Source organism: Motacilla alba, chromosome 7, assembly GCF_015832195.1.
Source record: "Motacilla alba alba isolate MOTALB_02 chromosome 7, Motacilla_alba_V1.0_pri, whole genome shotgun sequence".
Taxonomy (NCBI): Eukaryota; Metazoa; Chordata; class Aves; order Passeriformes; family Motacillidae; genus Motacilla; species Motacilla alba.
The window spans coordinates 30,788,988-30,809,712 of NC_052022.1; the positions used below are offsets into that span (position 1 = coordinate 30,788,988).

Below are 20,725 nucleotides of genomic sequence, written 5' to 3' on the forward strand. Positions count from 1 at the left end.
GTTTCCTAGAAACAGACCTTTATGGTTTGTCCCCAGTTGTTAATGTTTGCCTTCTTCACTGCCACTTAAAATTAGGACAAGTGTTAGAATACTGATTTGAAAATGTTGGTATACATATCCACCCCTGTAAATATGAAAGTACAGAGAAAAAGATTTGTGAATGATATTGTGTACTTAATAGGTAAAGAATATACTTCTCTAAACTGAAGAAGTCCCTTCACAATTTACTATTTGATGGTTTCACTGGTATTTTTTTACTCAACTGTAAACATTTTACAAAGTTCTCCGTTTTTTAAGCCCCTGAGGAATTCACTGCTCAGCAGCCAAAGGTAAAATGATTGGAGATCCCTACCACTTCGTTTGCTTGTTGCACTACTTGGCTTACCAGGTAGTTGAGATATCAGCCCTGCCTCTGGAAGGCAAGGTATGTTGTATATTCTGTTCTGTATTCCTCTCCTCTGAAATATTTAACTGTTTTCAAAAGCATTTTCAAAAAGTGAGCGCTGGTAATGGGGTATGAAAGTTGAATCTTCTTAAAGGAAAAAGAGTGAACTCAGACCTTTCGCTTTAAACTGTTTTGTTTCTTTGGTGAGAAATCTAACTCAGAAATTCCAAGGGAGTAAGTAGGTTCATATCTAGTAATTTTAAAATACTGCAGTCACTTCTGTATTGCTTCTGTAAAGTAGATGGTGGATGTCCTAGGAATCAGAGTAAAACAGTTTCTGCTAGGGAAGAGTGCAGCTAGTGTAGCTTTTCTGAATCTAGCACTCTGGAGGTGGTAATGCCTTTCTATCTGCCTCAAGGCTGGCCTGCTTTCAGATTCTCCAGGAATATTGTGCTGTACTTTGCATTCATGTCTTTCTCAAGTACTTAATACTAGACAAGTTAGTAGTAAGTATTATAGTCCTTTCATGTCTTGCCCTCTGTAGTTACACATTCTCTTTCCTGCTTGTGGGTGCTTTAACTGCATGGTATTATAAAAAGTATTTTATTCCTGGAATAAGACTATGCCTTCAGCTTCTGCTTTTAAAAAGACACCATTTGGCCCCTCTGAAAGGCAGAAAAACTGAACAAGGATATTTGCTTAAAGGCTTGCAGGCAGTATGGACAAAGTGCATGCTGCTCAATAATGCTTTTTCAAATACTTCAGCTTGTCCTTGTGTGGGTCAATATATCTTTCTAGTTAAACTTTATTTCCCTTGTGGTCACAAGGGAAGCATGCAACTGTGTGCTTTTTACTCTTGGTATAGGGTGATGGAGCAATCTGTTTTCACACATGCAGAGTTAAGAGCTCTTAATCCTTTGTATAAAATGTAAGGCAACTTACATTTACAAAATCTGAGTCCCTTCCTTTGGCTGATAAGGGAAAGAGAAGGTACAGTAGATATCTAAGCATAACTCATTAGGATCAAAAAACCCCACCCAGAACAGCAAAACACATGTTCAAGAGTGCCTCACAAAACACCCCAACTTTTTCATGGTAAGTCATTGTTCATGTCAGTCAGGAGGGAGACAACATAACAGGGTATCCTCATCCCAGTGCCACTGGACTCGAGTCTGAGGGAGAGTCTGCCTTGAGCAGCACCACCAGCGAAGCGTGGGTTTCTCTCTCTGCGTGTCCTTGGCCCGTGCCAGCTGCAGTAGCTGAGCTCCTGCCCCTGCCTGTGGCATCCTGTCCCTTCCACGAGGTGGTCCCGCAGCGCTGCCCCTCCCCTGGTCTGTGGGCAGAGCAAAGCCCGTGCTCTGATCCTGGGCAGTGCCACAGGGCAAAGCTGTGCTCCCATCCTGATCCTGGGCAGTGCCACAGGGCAAAGCTGTGCTCCCATCCTGATCCTGGGCAGTGCCACAGGGCAAAGCTGTGCCCATGCTCCCATCCTGATCCTGGGCAGTGCCACAGAGCAAAGCTGTGCTCCCATCCTGATCCTGGGCAGTGCCACAGGGCAAAGCTGGGCCCATGCTCCCATCCTGATCCTGGGCAGTGCCACAGGGCAGTGCTCCCATCCTGACAGTGGGCAAAGCTGTGCTCCCATCCTGATCCTGGGCAGTGCCACAGGGCAAAGCTGGGCCCATGCTCCCATCCTGATCCTGGGCAGTGCCACAGGGCAAAGCTGTGCTCCCATCCTGATCCTGGGCAGTGCCACAGGGCAAAGCTGTGCTCCCATCCTGATCCTGGGCAGTGCCACAGGGCAAAGCTGTGCTCCCATCCTGATCCTGGGCAGTGCCACAGGGCAAAGCTGGGCCCATGCTCCCATCCTGATCCTGGGCAGTGCCACAGGGCAAAGCTGTGCTCCCATCCTGATCCTGGGCAGTGCCACAGGGCAAAGCTGGGCCCATGCTCCCATCCTGATCCTGGGCAGTGCCACGTGTGCGCGGGACCCGTGAGCGCTCCGAGGGAGGGATGGACCAGCTGACAGGACAAACAGCACCTGGCAGGCCTGTGCTCTGCCAAAGACCTTGGGGAGCCCAAACAGTCCCAGGCCTCTCCTCTGCCCGCTTGCTGAATCAAACTTTGAGACCTTTCATCATATTTGGATGGAATTAACCTAGTGGTTCAAAAGCTGTTTGTCAGGAAGTGAAGGAGGTGGCAGAGAGCAGTGTGATTGAGTAAGTTCTATGTCCTTGGAAAAAAGTGGGTAAAAATATGTCCTGTCTAAAATGTCAGTATGTCTATTGCCAACAGCACACTGTAACAAACTGATGAAGTCGTCCAGAAAAATATAAGATGAAATTCAATGCAAGGCCCTACATTTAGGCACAACCAACTGACTCCTTGAGTACTGAGTAGGGAATGGGTATCCACCGTTGTAGAAAGTAATTGTGAGGTTATAGCATAACAAAGAGAAAACATAGGTAAGTGTGGAAAAATAAATGGGAATGGGATCTGTAGCATATATGCTTCATAAGTTGAATCATACAGGATACTGTTCTCTTTGAAATTGAAAAAAAATGGAGACTTGCATCCAATTTTTCCTTTGTATCTGTCTTGAACAGCAGTGATAACCAGAGAGGAGCCAGAACAGTGTAAGAGCTGCAGTCAGAGCTCTGAGAAGTGCTGAGTAAAGCGCTCTAGGGAACCCTGCTTGAGCAAGGAGGTTGGACTAAGTGACTCCCAGGGGTCCCTTCCAGCCTTACCCGTTCTGTAATTCTGTGAAATGAGTGAAAGAATTCAGGACATTAGAGACTGAGGTGATGTTCTAACCATACCTGCCTGTGTAAAAGGGGATGGAAATAATGGGTAATCTTGCTCAAGAAGACAAGCATTAGCCAAGCCAGATTACAGCATACTTGAAACCCTGCAAGTTGTGGAGTTTCCAATCCTGAATCTTCAAGAGCTGGTACCATTTTTCCCAGCTCTGTTTTTCTCCAATTGCATGTGATGTGTTTCTGCAGTTCTTCCAGTTCAGTGTTTCCTCTAGTACTGCTGCTGAGGCAGGGGACTAGTTTTACTGTTCGCCTTCAGTTTATAAACAATTTCTGGATTTGCTCTTAAAAGTAGTTCTGCAGGATTAGTAAAATGTTTGGGAAGCCTTTTTAAGAATGTAAGGGTATTTTTTTAGTACTGTCAGAACTTCACAATTGCCACAAGCGCTAATACAGCAAATCTTCACTGTTTTTCAGAATGCTCACATAATACTCCTGTGCAGAGCCTGCCTGCATCTGATGTGTTTATCTCCTGTCCAGCCTCCTTCTTTGGGCTCCTTTAGCTGTTCATACCCTGCTGACTTAGGTAAGAGCTGCAGCTCTTGGAGAACTGGGATCGTGTATTTTTTGGGTTAGCTTCTAGAAAGGCACAATTTGTTTCTTAGGCTGCTGAAAAAGTAAATGTCATGTGTGAATTCCTTAATTTCTGTGAGTTTCCTTCAACTGGCTGACCACATCACCCGTAAGAACTGACAGGGAGTTATACAAATCTGTGGTCTGTCCAGCTGGGACAGAGAGAGGAGGAGAAGTCCATGTTAGAAGTATTTGTTCAGCTGCTATTGGAGTAAGGCCAGTCAAAGTTACTGTTTACAGTATGAAGTGTGCTGCAGTCCATTTATCTTCTAAAGATAACCAATCAAGATAAAGAATCCATTCTTTGGGACAGTTTTGGCTTTATTTGCTTGACTGCAATATACTGTTACCTGTCATCCTGTACTGACCTTGGCATTGTTTAGCCATGCCTGATGGGAGCAAACTGTGACACAGCTGGGGACCAAAGAGACACCAAGCAGCCCATCCAGGCTCTGGAGCTTCCTTAGTGGCTGTCTAAGCACAGACACAGCTGCTTTGCACAAACCCCCTGCAAATTTCACCCCCTGAGCATAATCTCAAGGTATCTGTGGAGTGAATGGATGGTATGAAACTCTCCTACAACCCCTGCACACAGTGAGGCACTCGGAATACAAACAGCTCCTGGAGAGAAATGCACAAAATAGCACTGGTGGTATATGGCCATCAGAGGAATGTAAAAAAAAAATAAAAAATTTAAATGCTTCTCCAGGGAGAAAGGTTTTGTATGAGAACATCTCCTGATGTCTTTTGAAAAGTTTCTTCCCCCTCTGGAATACCAAGAAACTTTGTATGTGTTGGGAAGCCTCTATTTACTTCATTTTAAGAAAATATTTCTCTTATATCTTACTATAAAGCCATTTTTGTCTTGCATCCATCAAGGAGTTAACTATAATTTTAATGCCTTTACTATCCAAGGATAGCCTTGTCAGGGATTTTCAGTTGAAAAAGAAGTAGAGTCATGCTTTGGCTTTTTTGTTTTCTTTTCTTTCTTGCTCTGATTAGTGCTTGATGCTGGCAGATGCCAACAGCCTCCATGCAAAATTCCCAGTAGCTACAAAAGAACAAAATACACCTCAGCACCTCTAATTCCTTCCCCTGAATCTGTGTCATTAGGCTGATCTTAGCCAAAAGAGGGAAAAGAAACTGTTCTCCCACTGTTGGTTTCCTCTATTTTCTCTATTTTTTTGTGACTGTTTGGACCCAAGGAGGAACAGACTTTGTGAATAGCAGAATCAGACCTGAGGAGGCCTAATCTTTGGTTTCACACCAAAGGCAACCAGATTAGAAAAGAAGAGAGATTGTCCTTTTCTTAAGGTGATTGCTTAGGTATGTCCTCCCTTCACAAATAAAGAATTCTTATCCAGTTCTGCTTTGCTAACAGAGAGTAAATTTTCAGTAAGAAAATGGTAACATGGTTTATTTACTTGGATTTTTAGTACAGGTTACCAGCTGAAGTTCAGGGGTATATAGGAATGTACAGTTTCATTTTATCTGCTTAGCTGTGATAAAATCTAAATGTTGTCTTATCTAAATGGAAAAGAGCGAAGAGAAGAGACCAAGGGTGATAGCTGGATATTCAGCAGAAAGCTGTAACTTCAAGCTGATTTTGTACTTCTTTTTCATGTTGCCTCCACTGTCTAGTTGGCATTTCTCACTTGGTGACAGAGGACAGAGATTAGATCAGTATCAGAGCATGGAAACAGAAGTGCTAGAAGATCATGTGAGTAACCTCAGCACTTTGTGGCAAATCCTCTCAAATGTCACAAAGGAATTGAAGCACAGGTCAGCATTCTCCTCAACCCTTGCCACATTCCTCCTCATCCACAGAGCTCCACCCCATGGAGGTTGTGCCTGTGTGCTCAGCATAGGTGCTGATTCCTGAATCTGTACATTTCCAGTGTGTCATGTATTTGCTGAAGATAACTTTGTATGCGCTGACAAGTTCAACACCAGAAAAGAGGGATTAAGAGGGCAGCCAACTGGGGGCACCCAGCAGGGTTCTCAGTGGTTTTCATGGGCTACCCTTGTGACCTAGTGCCAAACATGGTGGCCAAGGCAACAACAACTTTTATTTCTGTAGTTCACCTTAGGTGTGCAGCATTTCTTGGGATCATACTTCAGCATTACTTGAGGTAATTCTGTGGAGATCTCCATACACTATTATAAATTCCAGCAACCTTCACACTGGGAGAGGACAACAAGCAAATGTTGTACTGAATTAACAAAAATACATATTCAGAGAATGATTATTACCATTTTGGTCTTCTAATTCTCTTTCTTAAAAGACAGAATCAGTAACAAAAAAAGTTACAGCTCTAATTCTCCTTGCAATACTTCAAAATAGGAGGATATTAGTATGCTTTCCTGCTTCTTGTTAGATACATTAAAAACTATTTAGTCATTATATATCGCTGCTTGTGAAAACTGTTACTGAGTAAACAGTAACAAGTTTAAGTAAAAGTTTAAGCAATAAAATAGTGAGGAATATCTCACTTCAGTATCTCACTTCAGTCAGTATCAATTGTACTGTATTGATTCCTACAGTGCATTTTTATTCAGCTACCTTTGCTTACATCTGTGAATGGCACTGTTAATAAAAAGGGAAAGACCAGTTTCTCAAGACCATCCTGAGGAAGTGATACAAGGCATTATTAGATGTGCTTGAGCATGACTCAGTGATTTTTAAGTTACATCATGCTAAATAAATTATGCCACAAGTTTGGCTACAATCACAGAACAACAGGATGGGGAAAGTAAGCCAGTCCTGAAGGCTGAAGTACAAGCACTAGTTTGAAGCGAGCAAGACCGTTCTGACTGGGTTTCACAGAGAAGCAAAGTAAGACTGATAAAAAAAGAGGCATGGGAGACTGGGATGATAAAAGGAAGAAGGAAGTGCAGCAGCCCAGCAGGAGTGTGTGACACAGGACATGCTGCGGATTAACGATTACTGGTTTCATGGGATTTCCTCTCTTTTAGTCATTTAAATCGCTGCACCCTCCAGACTTTCAGTTTATTACATGAACATTCCCATCTTTCCCTGGGCCCTTAGTCTGAAGCATCACTTGGTCCCCTGCAGTAAATTGCCTCTAGGTCTTCCTGCTGCCTCTGAAGCCACCTGGACTAAGAAAGTTGTGTACCATCCTGCTGGCACTGTCTGAAAGCTAATTATTACAGGTTAGTTGTGTCTCAGGCTCAGTGACTGCAGGGGATCACCATTTCTGGATCCTGAGTGTCTCAGTTACTTGTTGTTGAAATCTAAAAGACTAGGATCATGAAGCAAAATGTGTTTGGGGATTTCAGGAAAAAGAGCAGCCTATCAAGCAGAGACCAAGAGGAATTACCTAGTTAGAGCTGCTCTGAAGAGTTCAATGAGTTGCTCATGAACTTGTGAGAAATACATAGCACAAAGTTAACTGTGATTATCATGTGTTGTTCACTCTGTATAGCAGAAATATGTGGCACAGAGTACCTATAACCCCCTATGCCATGTGAATACAGCAGCTTTGCTAAAGCAGCAAATGAACTCAGCCTGTCTTTTCAACAGACCCCATGTGCCCAGGCTCCCACGAGCTACAGTTCCATAAAGGAAACTCTGGAAACACCACCTTCTGCTTTCTGAGTGAAGTGCCCTCCACAGAGACTAAGGAGCTGGGCCACCCACTATTCCTGCTTAGAGATTATTTTGCTTTTCAAGGATGGATTTTATTTGTAAGAAAACTTACATAATGACAGGTAATTCACAGATAAAATGCAAGAGCTGCAACTTGAAATTGCTGTGGCACCACAGATATTTTTCTTACCCCTCTTGTATTAAAAATGGCATGAGAATGTTTCTTTATGTGAGACACAAACTCTTGGATAGAGGTAACAGAGCAGATGGTTAAAGGGTAACACACTTTCTGTTTTTCTTAAAAACACCAAGATGTTTTAATAGCCAGGTACTATGTGGATGGCAGTCGCCCACTGTGGAGAGATTAAATCAGCCAGAGAGGTGGGAAGTAACACTCCCACACTGGGCAGAGAAAATATGTTTTTCCTTCTTAGTCTCCCCTCTACAATTTTGCATTGCCTGTCCCCTGGCACTTCTGATGAGAGGCTGCTCTACCTGACTTATTCCTTCCCTTATCTTTATTCCTATCTTTAACAGTGCCAGGGTGAGGCTGGCAGCAGCTGTGGTACAACGGAGCCAAAGCGAGAGGCTCTGCACACTGGCACGGGGCTGGAAAGAGGGTGGCACTTGTGCTGCTGGGAGAGGGGTGTCCAGCCACCTCAGACAGACGTGTCCAAGTCCAGCCCAGCAGCCTGCATGGCACCCTTGCTGCTGATAAACCCAGGACTTCAGTCTAGGGCTCTGTCACACCAGGCCACAAGGCATGAGGGAGAAGGTAGTGAGACAGACAGAGAAGCTCAGAAGGCAGCTCTTGTCTGTCCTTCCACCGACATGATGCTGAAGGCCAGGAAACACAGGAATTACAAAGCCTCTTAGAAAACATAATTAACTCCAGCTGGAGCTTTTCAACTCAACTTTTTAAAACCTTTCCCTCCTCATTAAGGGCATTAAGCAGTCACTTTTTCCTAGATCTCAGAGAGAATCACTTTCCTCATATTCATACAGTCTTTAAATGACCAGAAAATGATCTTTTCTCCTCTTAGTTCTAAGAAATAGCTTATAGATCATGTACTGAGAAAATCAGTCTCACCAGGGAGGAGTACAGCTGGGAGATGAGTGACATTTGCTACCCATCAATTCTAGGTAAGAAGGCACACCTGTTCTGAGGTGTGTTAAATGCAGAGAGCTCACAGCATGCTTTGAAAAGGTTTTGGGAACTTTCTGTTAAAAGCTGATATTGGGAAAGGGAGAACGACTGTAGGAGAAAACATATTTGCTATTCTCTTTCTCTCAAGGAGACAGAAAAGGTAAGATAATGCTTTTTTGTCTTTTGTGACTAGCAGCTAATCAGCAGCTTGGAACAATGGGGAACATTCGTAGCTTGTGTGTGCTTTGCTAAATGCAAAGCTATTTTTGGTATGAGTCTAAGGGCATGATTCAGCAGTTTCTTAGCCAGCAAGTAGTGCAGACCTATCTCAAGAGTATTTTTTTAAGACTCATGGTATCACATGTTTCTTAGTAATGGTTTTCCTTTCTTCCTTTATCTGTGGTTATGCAGTAATTCCATTAATGCATCACTCATTAGTAAGTATGGGAAAACACTGGGTTATACAATATAGTGAGAGAACTCAGTCAAATGGATACAGTGATCACTAAAGGTGTTCCTGCAGAATAGAATTATCTGTGGGGCTCTTTAACAAACTTTAATTCTTGTGAGACATAGCTGAAATCCATGAAATATAACCATGGCAGGGTCAACTCTGAACCATATTAGTTTTACTAACTTTGCAGGCAGGTAGGAGGGTTACCAATCTTCTCAAGGCTACTAATAGCAACTTGTATATCTTTTTAGGATTGGGGTTCTGGTTGCAGTTACTCATTTGGCATTGTCAAAAAAAAGATACAATGGTCAGAGGTCAGCTGTAAGGCTGGAAATTTGAACTGACAGTGTAAGCGTGAACATAAGTTCAATAAGAGAGGCAGGATTCAACTACCTTAAAATGCAGGGGGTGTGTGAGAAGCTCCTGTTTAATCTGCAGGCAGGGATGCCCCACTCATGTTCACTCTGTATAGAAGAAATACAGCTTCTTGAGCAGCAAGCAATGTTCTTGCTGCCTTTGCCATAAATATCCTGATCAGAACTAAAAAAGAAACAAAACTCCCATGACACAAATTTGAGCAGTTTAAATCCCCTTTCTTTATTCACACTGAACACTGCACAGATTCCCTCTCCCCCCTGTCCTGCCATCTCAGTGGTTACTGGCTTATAGCACGTCAAGGGTCTTCCCTGGGAACAATCCTGATTTGTTGTTGCACTGTGGGAAAACCCTTTGGCCTCTTTGCTACAGTAGCCTGCTTGTTCCATAACTCAGCTTTCCTGGTTCCTTCATAATTTTCAGGCAGGAAATAGGGTAAAGCACTGATCTGATGCCCCTTGGCATGTTCACCCCATTCCTTGCATGGAGAGGAAAAGAGCCTGCGTGGGCAACTTCCAGTACCTGTGCAATCAAACATGTTCCTCTGGAAAAACATTTCATGGTGTTTCCTCTGCAGGGAGGGGCTGGGAATGAGAGGTGGAAAGAATCTGACCTGATTGTGCAGTGCTCGCTGAAAAGGTGAAAATAATCAGCACAGTTCTCAGTGGAGGGAGGGATTCCTGTTGTTCACATGGCACCAAAATGCCTTTGCAGCTTCAATCCATGGTCTAGAACTAAGGTGAAGTGTCCATTAGTCAGTGGAACAAGATATTGATTCAGTGACTGAGCTGGGGGAAAAGAGACTTTTGGCTAGGTGAAAGACATCCCAAACACATGGGTCTACTCATGGGTCTACTCAGGCTCAAGCACTTGGATGTTCTTGGCAAAAACGACAAAAAATTAACGACAGGAGAACACACTCTCCAAAATACGTTTTGGGAAAGACAAAACACTGAGCCTTACACAAAGTTATCTCTAAGCAAGAGTAACTCTGCAAAGCAGAACATTAAAATGTTATGAAATGTCAGACCCCCAACAACTTACTTGCTTGTTTTTCTTTACTACAGTGAAGAGGAAAATCTGTGTATTTTGTTTAAAGCTATTCTGTGACTTAAACCAAATTCCCAACGAAACTTCCTTACTGCAAGAGCCCTAACCCACTTATTTGTATTTTAGGGGGGTAAAAGGTTTATGAAAATGAAATGGAAAGAATGAGTGTTATGTCACACCAAGGCACCAGAATAGCAACAAACCAAGAAATTAACAAAATAAAGCTCTTCCAAGAATACATAAGTTGTCCTTTGGTAAAGGTACCAAGAAAATGGGTGTTGGAGGTTTGGGGGCTCCCGTGTTCCCTCAGCTGTTCATGAGCAAGATGAAAAACTTCAGCATTCAAATACAAATGTGGGACATGTCATGTGAGGTTTTCTCTTGTGTGTTTCTGACAAATCAAGGCTCTTTAGGTTGAGATGAATAAATCCACCCTGTCAGGCAATATGTGGTGTGTGTGGGAAGTCTTTTTGAGAAGGTATGTTAAAAGAATTCTGTAGTAGCTGGGTACCAGAGTGAAAGCTGACCTCTGACTGCAGGCTTAGCACAGTATGAATTAGTTACTTACAATGGGAGCTTTTTCCCCCTGGATTCCCACAGAGTTAACAGTTCTGTAAGCAAGTAAAGCCAAATGAAAATATGAAAGCTGTACAGACCTCTGGCCTTGTCAGCCACTATGTAAGGCAAAGTTCAGCTTGCTGCTCTCCATCTCCTGCCTGACATTCTTGGCAGGCAGGACAAAGCTTTCCTCCTACCACTGCTGGAGCCCTGCCACAGCTGTGCTGAACATCTCCCTGCTTTAGGCTCTGAGAAGCTGATGGAGGACATTTGACATTGTACCTGAATCTTTTTTTAATGGGGAAAAAAACTACAACTCTGCTCTCAAAATTGCTCTGTTTGCTCATTGAAAAATTCCTTAAGCATCGAGATTTGGTTGGAAGCTTCAAACACTTCAAACAGGTCCTTCTATTAGACAGAAACACTGGTAATTATTTTACAGTGTCTTGCACTTGTTTCAGATTCTTTTAGCAAAGGTGCTTGTGAAATTCCTCGGTGGTGACAGCCTTTTTATCTCCTTGTAAGAAAGTCCCTTACCAACACACACTGTGCTGCTGGATGGAGATGTGCCTTGCTTTAACCTGCTTTAGCTTTATTCTTCTGTGTGAAACATCCTGTTACTCAAACTGTACATGCCAGTGGTTCTGGATGCCTGGAAAATCCAACACCCTTTGGTGTAAGCACTGAAATTACTTCAGTTGGATGTGATGTAAACACATTAAACATTGTTTAATGAACACGGGGAAAAATATTTACAGGATCTTCCAGCATTTCAAAGATAAAAAATATTGCCTTTGCCCCTGGACTTCATTTTTGGGTTCTAAAAATGTTTATTATTAGAATGAGAAGGATATAAACTTAAAGGTTGAACACTACAAATGTGGTAAGTCTATTGATTTGAGGCCTAAACCTTTATTTTTTTTTCACGTAAACTTTTATTTTAAACTATTGCATCAAGCACTTTACACAGATTCCCTGCATGGGCTATTACCTTTAGGAGTGAGAAGGAACTAAAATCCTTGCTTGTTTTACTGGTAAAGTATTATCAGGATGACAATTACAGCTGAGCACAGAGTAACAGTCCACTTTTCTGACTGCAGACTACAAGTTCTTCTCACAGGGTCAGGAAATGTATGTTTTCTACTGTCAGGCAGGTTTATTACTACTAATCCATGTTTTGAATTGCATTAAGTATCACAAGCCTGAATTCTGATTATCAAGTCACAAAACTGCTTTTGCAGGACACAGTAAGGTATCACCTTAAATAGGAAGCAATCTGTTGCTTTGAGGTAAAATAGTTATAATCTGCTTGATAGGATTTTAAAACTTTTTTGCAAGTTCAAGTTTCTTTTCTAGAAGTTTCTTTTCAGTCACTAGAATGATTTAAGCTTTGTGGCACTCCAAGTCAAATAATGAGTTCTCCCTTTGCCTGTAACAGTGCTCCTCATTGGCTCTGTTTCCTGAGTTAAACAAAAGCCAGGAAAACTGCACAGTTTAAGCTGAGAGACTGCAAGTGAAAAATCTAAGTTTTCCAAACAGTCTGGGTCCTGTTCCCTGGCTGAGGTGTAGGAGTGGACACAAATAAAATTTTCTGCAATAACCAATGCATTGGTTATTTCTGCAATAACCAATGTAAAAGAAGCTCTCATGTTTTGAGAACAGATTGTTGTTGTTCATCACCCTTTGCAGAAAAACAACAAAAAAATTGTTGGATTCTGGTAATTTCTACCTAAAAACTACTGCCAAGGCAGAAATTTCAGCTGTCCTGCCCTCAGAGTGAATACCAAGGCTCTCTGTGAGCTGGGAGTCAGTCACCTTTAAAGGTTACTTTGAAATTCAGACCTGCTGGACAGCTTGAAATCCGAGCTTGAGCTTTTTTCTCCCCTGAGCTTCCACATAAGTAGTAGCACTTTAAAGGAATGTTAAGAAATGTCTCAGAGCTCCTGCCCACACCATCCTCACTTTCCCCTCCATCCTCCCTGGCACACTGCACCTCTAAACACAGTGTGCCACAGGCTCAGCCCTGTCATAGTGTATCTATGACTGGAAAAGATTAGGCTAATTTTGAAAGAAAATCAGTAGTCTTGACTTTATTTTGTTTGAATACTAGTTTACTGACAAGATAGTGGAAATACTTCCTTAAAGAGAGATGCAGGGTGCAGTAGAACGTTTCTATGCACATTGAAAAGATGTGGTTGTGAGGTCAGCAAGGTGAAACACCATCTGCAGTGTGCCAGGTCTATACTTAATTTACCAATGAGCTTCACCTCAGCCATGAAAGAAATGTCTTCCATGCAGCCACTGATAAGGAAGATGGTGCTGGAGAGCAGATTCATCTGCTTTTTCCAGGGCTGGGAATAGCAAGGATGCATTAGCCACTGAACAGCCTGCTCCAGTGCCTACCCAGCATCAGGAGGGCCTACTGTGCCTTTTGTGTGAGTATCTTTCAACTCCAAAACATTAATTCTGTGTGAACCAGAAAATTCACGTGGTGCCCTTTGCCTCAGGGTCACTTGTTAGAACATGTTCTTTCTGTCCTTAGAAAGAAAAACTCATGTTTTTCAGATATTGCAAATGTAATTGTGCTGATACTTGTACTTGGAGAGTTTCATTTCCTTGAAGTCCTTCTCTTTTCCCTGTCCTTGGAAAAACAGAAATGCAATTAGGAACTTGAATTGCTGTCCATTGGCTATTTATGGAAAGTTGGCACATTCCTCACATGATCTCTATTTTTGCCCTTGAAAAGAACTAATGCACTCTTTCACCTTGCATGTAGTCTAGAATGAGCCCCTACCTCTTGTTTGCACTCTTTCAGAGAAGTTACCTTTTTTCCTAAGAGAAGCTTAAAAACTAAAACCAAACCAGACTAACTTGAAGGGAAGGTCAATATTTAATGAGTTATAAATATATGCATAATATTAGTTTCAAGTAACTTGATTCTAGGATAAGAGGGAATTCTCAAATGAAATTTTGATTAAAAATTGGTTTTGTGGAAATGGTATTTTGAGCCAAAAGTCATTTTTACATGGTGCAGACATTGCCAAAGAAGTAGGGATGGCTGGCAGCAACTGTGGAATGGCTGTGAATTGCCAAGAGGCTGTGAGCAAGAAGATGTCGCAAAGATGTTTGGACACTTTGAGAGGTGAGTGGTGTAAAATGAACTGGAACAGGACAAAAATCCAGTGAGGTATGTAAAATCCTATTCTGTCTGCCTATAGAGCTGTAAGAATAAATTTCCTTACCTGTCATCTGCTAAAGTCAGGCATTTTCGCTGCCTTTTTGTGAATGGAAGTTATTTTTCACTCAATTTGTTTTACGACAGCATCAGAAATGTAATTTTTTTTTAATTACTCCTGAAAATACCTGTGCCTCTGCAAACAGGGAATGTGGGTTTCTCAGGTGAGTCTGGTGGTTCTCTCTGGTGAAGACCTACACGTTCAGAGGAAAATGGATTATGCTTGATCAGCTTTTGCTCTTTAGTACCAAAACAGCAATAAGTGCACTGTGCATAAAGGTGCAACCTCATCTAAGCATATAGGTACCATCAAACTGTACAAAAATTTTTGATATTTTAGAAGGGAAGTTCCTTCAGAAAGGAAACCTTTGCTGTAAATAGTCTATTCTAATAGATCAAAACCTGAGTTTAGTGCATTCTGATTCTAGCAATAAGCATGCTCTATGATTTGCCCCTGGGAGCAAGCAAATTCATTGTGCTCGTGACATGTAAAAATATACAAGAAATAATACTTCTGAGGTTTCACATCCTTTCACAGTGTAAACAGAAGACCCAGGAGTAGATGTCTGAGCAATGATAGGAGTGCAGTGGAGTCATATGTTTCCCATGGAAATCATTTGTGACTTCCCTCTCTTTACTGCCACACATCTTCAAAGCACAAAACCAGCTTGTATTTTAAGCAGAACAATTATTTGCTTTACATCAAAGTTTTATGTAGCTCTTAATTCAAGCTGTATTTCAAAGGAGTGAAGTTAAGGGAGGTCTCTGTAACACATGGGTGGTGATGTGTTTTCTGTTCCTGGTACACTTTCTATTGATAGATCTTGACATACTTTACAAAGATTAATAATTCAGCTGCTTGCCAGAAAGAAAATATGGCTGTTTCAGAAGAAGGATTATTGCCAATTCCTTCTTTTGCAGAGAATTGTGAAAACAGTCATCTCTACACCTAAACTGCTGTGTGATTATAGTCTGATGTATCTCCAAGTGTTTCAGTTGAAGTGTCTGGGTGATATAATCCTATATTTTTTATTTTTGCCTCTAAGGACCGTTTTTGCTGCTTGTGTTGCTCCTATGAGTGAGAGTTTGGAAAAAACAAGCCTATTGTCTTTTATTTAATGGACTAAACTGCTGTCTGAACAGGTTATTTGCATCCCCCTATGATACAATTAGAATACTTGGAAAATAAAAGCAAAAATGGGATTACTCACACTAAAAAAGAAATCAGTATTTTTATTGTAAGACTCTATCAACAGAGATAGCTGTTGAACGTAGATAACCCAAATTTTTTGATCCACATTAGACAATTTGTTTCTTCCTCAAAAGAATAGTTCAGTGTTAACTCGTAAAAAAAATGGGGACTGTAATATTATTTTATTTGTGCTGATTGAACCACAGAACAGCTGGAAGCCTTGTCTGGGATCCCTTGGTGTCACTGTGTACAGTTTGTCACCGTGGTGACAGTGGCCCTCTTGTACCGTGGCACTCTGAGTTCTGTCTGTGAAATTGCTGTTTCTGCACATTATTTGCTGAAGGCTGGTTGTGAATATTTTGCTTTTGAAATTCATGTTTGGTCCAAAACTTGTATGAACTGACTGTTTCTGTTCTCTGGGAAGGTTAAGATGGCTTCACTTCTGTAATGGATTTACACCCAACTGCCCATTTGAGCCCTTGTGTCTGTACTTCTTGCAGGAAGCTCTTTGCCTCCCTAGGACAGCAGGTGAGTGCAGTTGGTTTTCAGTGCTACATTTGCCTCCCAGCCCTTTACAAAGGGCTCTTTAGGCTTGATGGTTTTTAAATGGAATTGTGTGGTTGTGATATTTTATGAAAATCCCTTTGCTAGGATTTTCTTCTCCTGAGCAGCTGAGAGGGCCTCAGCTTCAAGTGTAAACCATTTGTTATCTGCTGCTGTGGAATGCAGCAGGTGCTTCCTCGATTGGTCAGTGTGGGATGTTTCTACTTGGTGGCCAATCGAGGAGGCAGCAGCTCTCGGACTCTCTGGGAGTCACAGAACTTTGTTATTCATTCCTTTCTATTCCTGTCTCGCCTTCTGATGAATCTTTCTCTCTGTTCTTTGTAGTATAGTTCTAGTGTGGTTTTTTTAATGTAATATATATCATAATATAATAAACCAGCCTTCTGAAATGGAGTCAAGATCTCTCCTTCCCTTCACCAAGTCCTGACTGCCCAGAAGACCCGCGGTGATAAATGGTGACCCCAGACGTAGCAATAGAATTGGGTCCTGATTATGTCCAAGAACAAAACTAAGGTAAAAATTGTTCTGTACTCCTTGTGGTCAGGAGCTGAGGCAGCAGAAGTGTTTTGCTTTCCAGGCCTCAGCTGCACCAGTAACAGCCAGATCAGGGCTGGCAGCCCTTGCAGATAAATAACTGTGTCTTCCTGCTTGTGTGACTGAGATGGGCAAAGGCTCCTCTCAGAACAGGGAATCCTCTCTCCTCAGCCCCAAACCTCCAGCTCAGGTAAAATCCCAGTCAGGACCAGCAAATAAAGATTTCTTTTTAGCATCTACCTCTTTGTAACTCAGTGCTGTTAACATTTCTATTTTATAGGTTAAAAGTAAATCTCCATGTTTTCTTTTTGTACTTACAGACTCTTAATTCTTCAGCAAGATGAATTTCTTTCCAGGCCAAGAGATGTGTTTAAGGAAGAGAAATAAAAGTGGAGTCTCTAAGGAGTCCAGTTTAAAAAGTGTGCTTTCCTCTTTGGTCTTCAATTGCCTTAGACATCTCTGCCTGCCTTCAGACTGACTTGTTTTTTCAGACTAAAAGACTTGCTGGAGTCAAATCCAAGGGGAATAACAAATATTCCATTAACCCCATTGTATAGTCCAGTTGTCCCACGTGTCACTCCTCAGTGGCTCTGAGGGCTGATTTCCATAGTAAGGGACAGAAAAACTTGAACAGTAAAATTCTTTCTAGCAACTAGAGCCTAGTGGAAGTCATCATTCCCCTATTCTCTTTCACTGGTGGATGGAGTGAATTTGCATGCTCTGCATTTTTTTCCCTTTTTTTCCTCTTTCACAATAGGTTTTGGGGCAGGATGGCTGCGTGGTGTTGCTGAGGGCAGGAGAGCTGCTTCCCTGCCCAGCCCTATGAAATGCATGTTGTCCCATGAAGAAAGCCAGCTCTGGGGAGCTGGAGGAAGGAAATACTTTTCCTGTTTTGTGTTGGCCCCAGACACTCTAAAGCTACTTTTGTGATTAATTTAGCCAAGTACAGTTTGAGAGATGTATACGTTGTTAGTCTCTGAATGTCTTTTGTCTTTAGAATTCAAACACGGTATGAAATCCTTGGTACAGGTTCATTTTTTAAATTAAAAAATCCATATTTTTTTCTTAGTCATACAGTTACCACACATCACAAATGGAAGGTAAAAACACTTATTAAAAGGCCCACTTCATGCTTTCTCTCTCTTATTTTACAGTGGGTTTTTTTCCAAAAAGTAGATTTTATCCTAGACAAAAGTTGCTTTTATAGACGGCTTCCTCAAGATGAGGCCACACATCACAAGATGTGCTTTGTAGGAAGTAAATGATTGAGGATTGTCTGTGTTTCTTGTTGTTGTCCTTTCTGTGGCTCCCGAGGCCTTTGTGGGAAAATATTCCACTGAAATAACAGAACCATCCCTCACTTTATCCACTGTGTGGATTAATTCTTTAGCAGAATAATTAAATAAGTGAGGTAAGAAAACTTAATGGAAAAACTGAAGAAAAATCCATGTTCAAATGAGACAGGAGAGCACCAAAATGAAGACTGCACATTACTCAATAGTTGTTTTGTTTTTTTGTGGTTAGTCAAACTGTCTTTTCCCTGTGCAAGTGAGGATTGCTAAGCATGAAAGATCCCCTTTTCTAAGCAATCCAAGCCACAGCTCATGTGCTGTGTCAGCTTTCTCACCACTTTAGGTACTGTGAGCAGCAGAGAACTGCTGTGACTGGTTCAATGACCATGAGTATGGTTAAGGGATAAAAATGACCCTCGAATCATATGATTTTGATCTGGAGAATATGTTCTCAGAATTAAGGCAAAGTTTGGCATGTTTTTCAGCTTTCATTTACTAAAAGGCAAGGTACTTCACATGGCAAAATATGAATTTAAAAGCCATGTGTGAGAAATTAAAAACTAGAAGAGATTAAATGAAACTGCTTTGGCATACTGTCCACAGCAACATTATTGTCCCATGCAAGATCAGCATTCTCAGTAGTAATGGATCATGATTTTAGCTTCAGTCTTTGGGACATATGGCCTCAAAACTGTCTCATTTCGTATGATAATTTGAATCCAGCACTATTTGTCTACTATGTAAGTTTGTGATTATAAATTGGGATTGTTTTAGTTTCTCCAGAAGTGAAAGCAAACCCTGTGTGTTTAAACACCACCAGTGTGCTTGGAGGCATTGCTGCTCCTTCAAGCACTGGTGCCTCCAGCTGGATAAGTAGTGAGAGACTTTTGTAACCCAGTACAATATTTTCCTTTATGTACATACAGAACAGCTTTTTTTTTCTCATATTTTTTAAAAGGCTGTAGGTTTAAAAGCTTTTCAACCATATGATACACAGAACAAGTTTCTCAACAGGATCCTTAATTCTCCAGCAGACAATCCTTAAATTGTGTGGTTATGCAGATAGTTATCCAAATAATCCTCGCGAACAAGTCTTCAGTAAGTCCCTGACACAGGCTAAGGCTTTTCAAGGATTTGTTTTTTTTCCCAATTGTTTGTAATTTATGATTCATAAATTCCTTGACCACTGAAATATTGCAGTGACATCTTGTGCCAGCTTCCCTAAGGATGCAGAAAGTTTATATCAAACTACACATCAGTTCAGTGCCACGGAGCAAGAGTCCTCATCCTTTTGGTGGCAGCCTCCCTTTCAGGTTTGTGGATGTATGCTATCATTTCTCTTAGAATTAAAAGGTTTGAGCTTCCCACTGCCTTTACAAGCCTCTGCTCCTTGTCAGGAGTGCCTGCAGCAGGTAACAGCTCCTGCTGTGTGGGATAATGTGTGTGTTTCTTGGAGACAGTGCAGCCCAGGGACATGAGGTAGCCTACACCTGCCATGACTCTGAGAAAGGCTTCAGTCCGTGTTCTTGCAGATAGAGAAGTATGTTTATCATGGAAAATGTGAAAAGGCATCTATAGATATGCACTGGTGTTCCAAAGCTGTAAATTCTTCTAAGCCACACAACCTTAGCAAATACAAAGTACAAATATAATTACATGCCTGAGTACCTTGAGTTGTTGTTATGTGCTGCAGGCATGAACCAAGGAAGATCAAGTCACTCTTTGTCCAGCTGAGACTTATGCTCAGCAGAAGGGTCCTCTGTGCCCAGCTTCTTCATCTGATTGACCTCATGGGCTTCAGCAGCATTTGTTGGTAGGCTTGGATGTGGCACAGGCAGCTGAACTGCTGTCCAATTAGCTTTTCTTTCAGTAGATCTAGGAGCTCAGGTCTTTGGGGATATAAAAAATGCCATCAAGTTTTATACACCAGTAGCATGTGCTTCATTTTGGAACCCCTTCATGTTATGTGGTGCTGGAAAACCAGAAGCTGGTTGAGCAGCTGTGGTGCTTACCTCATTGACATGATGAAATTTCTGTCTCCTCTCCTACCCTCATTTTCACCCTCTAAAAGGATCTAGAAGTCTCTGATTTCTGTAAATGTGTATGTAAGTAATTCCTAATGCCTCTGAATTGTCCCAGTAAATTGAATTAGACTAAATTTCTGTGCTTGAACTCATGTGGAAGGACTGGGTCTTCTAATTGTAACTTTAGTGCTATTAAAGTTCTGAGCACAGAGAGACAGAGAAAAAGCCAGATCTTACTTGTACTAGTAAAAATCAATGCACTAAAACTGCATCTGGTATTGGAGGAACGATTTGTCTGGCAAAGTGAACAGTTTCTCTGTCTGGATTTGGTGAATTAACATTGTCCCTTGGTCTGCTGCTCTGTCTTCCCTGCACATGCAGCTTTATGTAGGTGCAGTCAGGGCTTGATCTGGGGGCAAATATTTATTGCACTAAACTGCCATTATTGCAAGCTAACGTTGATTAGAATTGCTTCTTTTTATCCTTTTAAGTAGTACTGTCTGCCCTATTGTTTTAGAAAAATTAAACTAAGGAAATAAGAAATTTGCTGTGTCCGTCATCTGGTTCTGATTACCCACTTTATTTTCTGAATAGCAGTGGAACTTCTTCAGCAAATCAGTGTACAATCCACAAATGTGGTATTAATGAATGAGGTACATGCTTTGGACTTGGCTGCCACCAGCTCAGTGGTTTCTGAGCATGTTGATGCATTGCAGAGAGCTTCTGATTTCTGTGGCTACGTCCCAGCTGGGAGTTGATATTGCTTAAACTGAAGACAGGGCAAAATACTGAAGGAAATACATTCTGTGCTATGGAACATCACCCTGTAGGGTACTTATGGGGTGCTCAAAGGATCATTTTACATTAATTATGATTTCTGTAGGGAAAAACTCATAAGTAATTGGCTCAAGTGTTA

At 41.6% G+C, this 20,725-nt stretch overlaps 1 long non-coding RNA gene across 1 annotated transcript; it reads left to right on the forward strand.

Annotated features, from left to right (window-relative positions):
• Nucleotides 1-3,634: 3,634 nt before the first annotated feature.
• Nucleotides 3,635-19,055, forward strand: LOC119703296. The gene is made up of 5 exons (XR_005257606.1): nucleotides 3,635-3,727; nucleotides 7,319-7,506; nucleotides 13,267-14,110; nucleotides 15,820-15,923; nucleotides 16,814-19,055. It is a non-coding gene; the product is annotated as an uncharacterized LOC119703296 (long non-coding RNA).
• The last annotated feature ends 1,670 nt before the right edge of the window (nucleotides 19,056-20,725 follow it).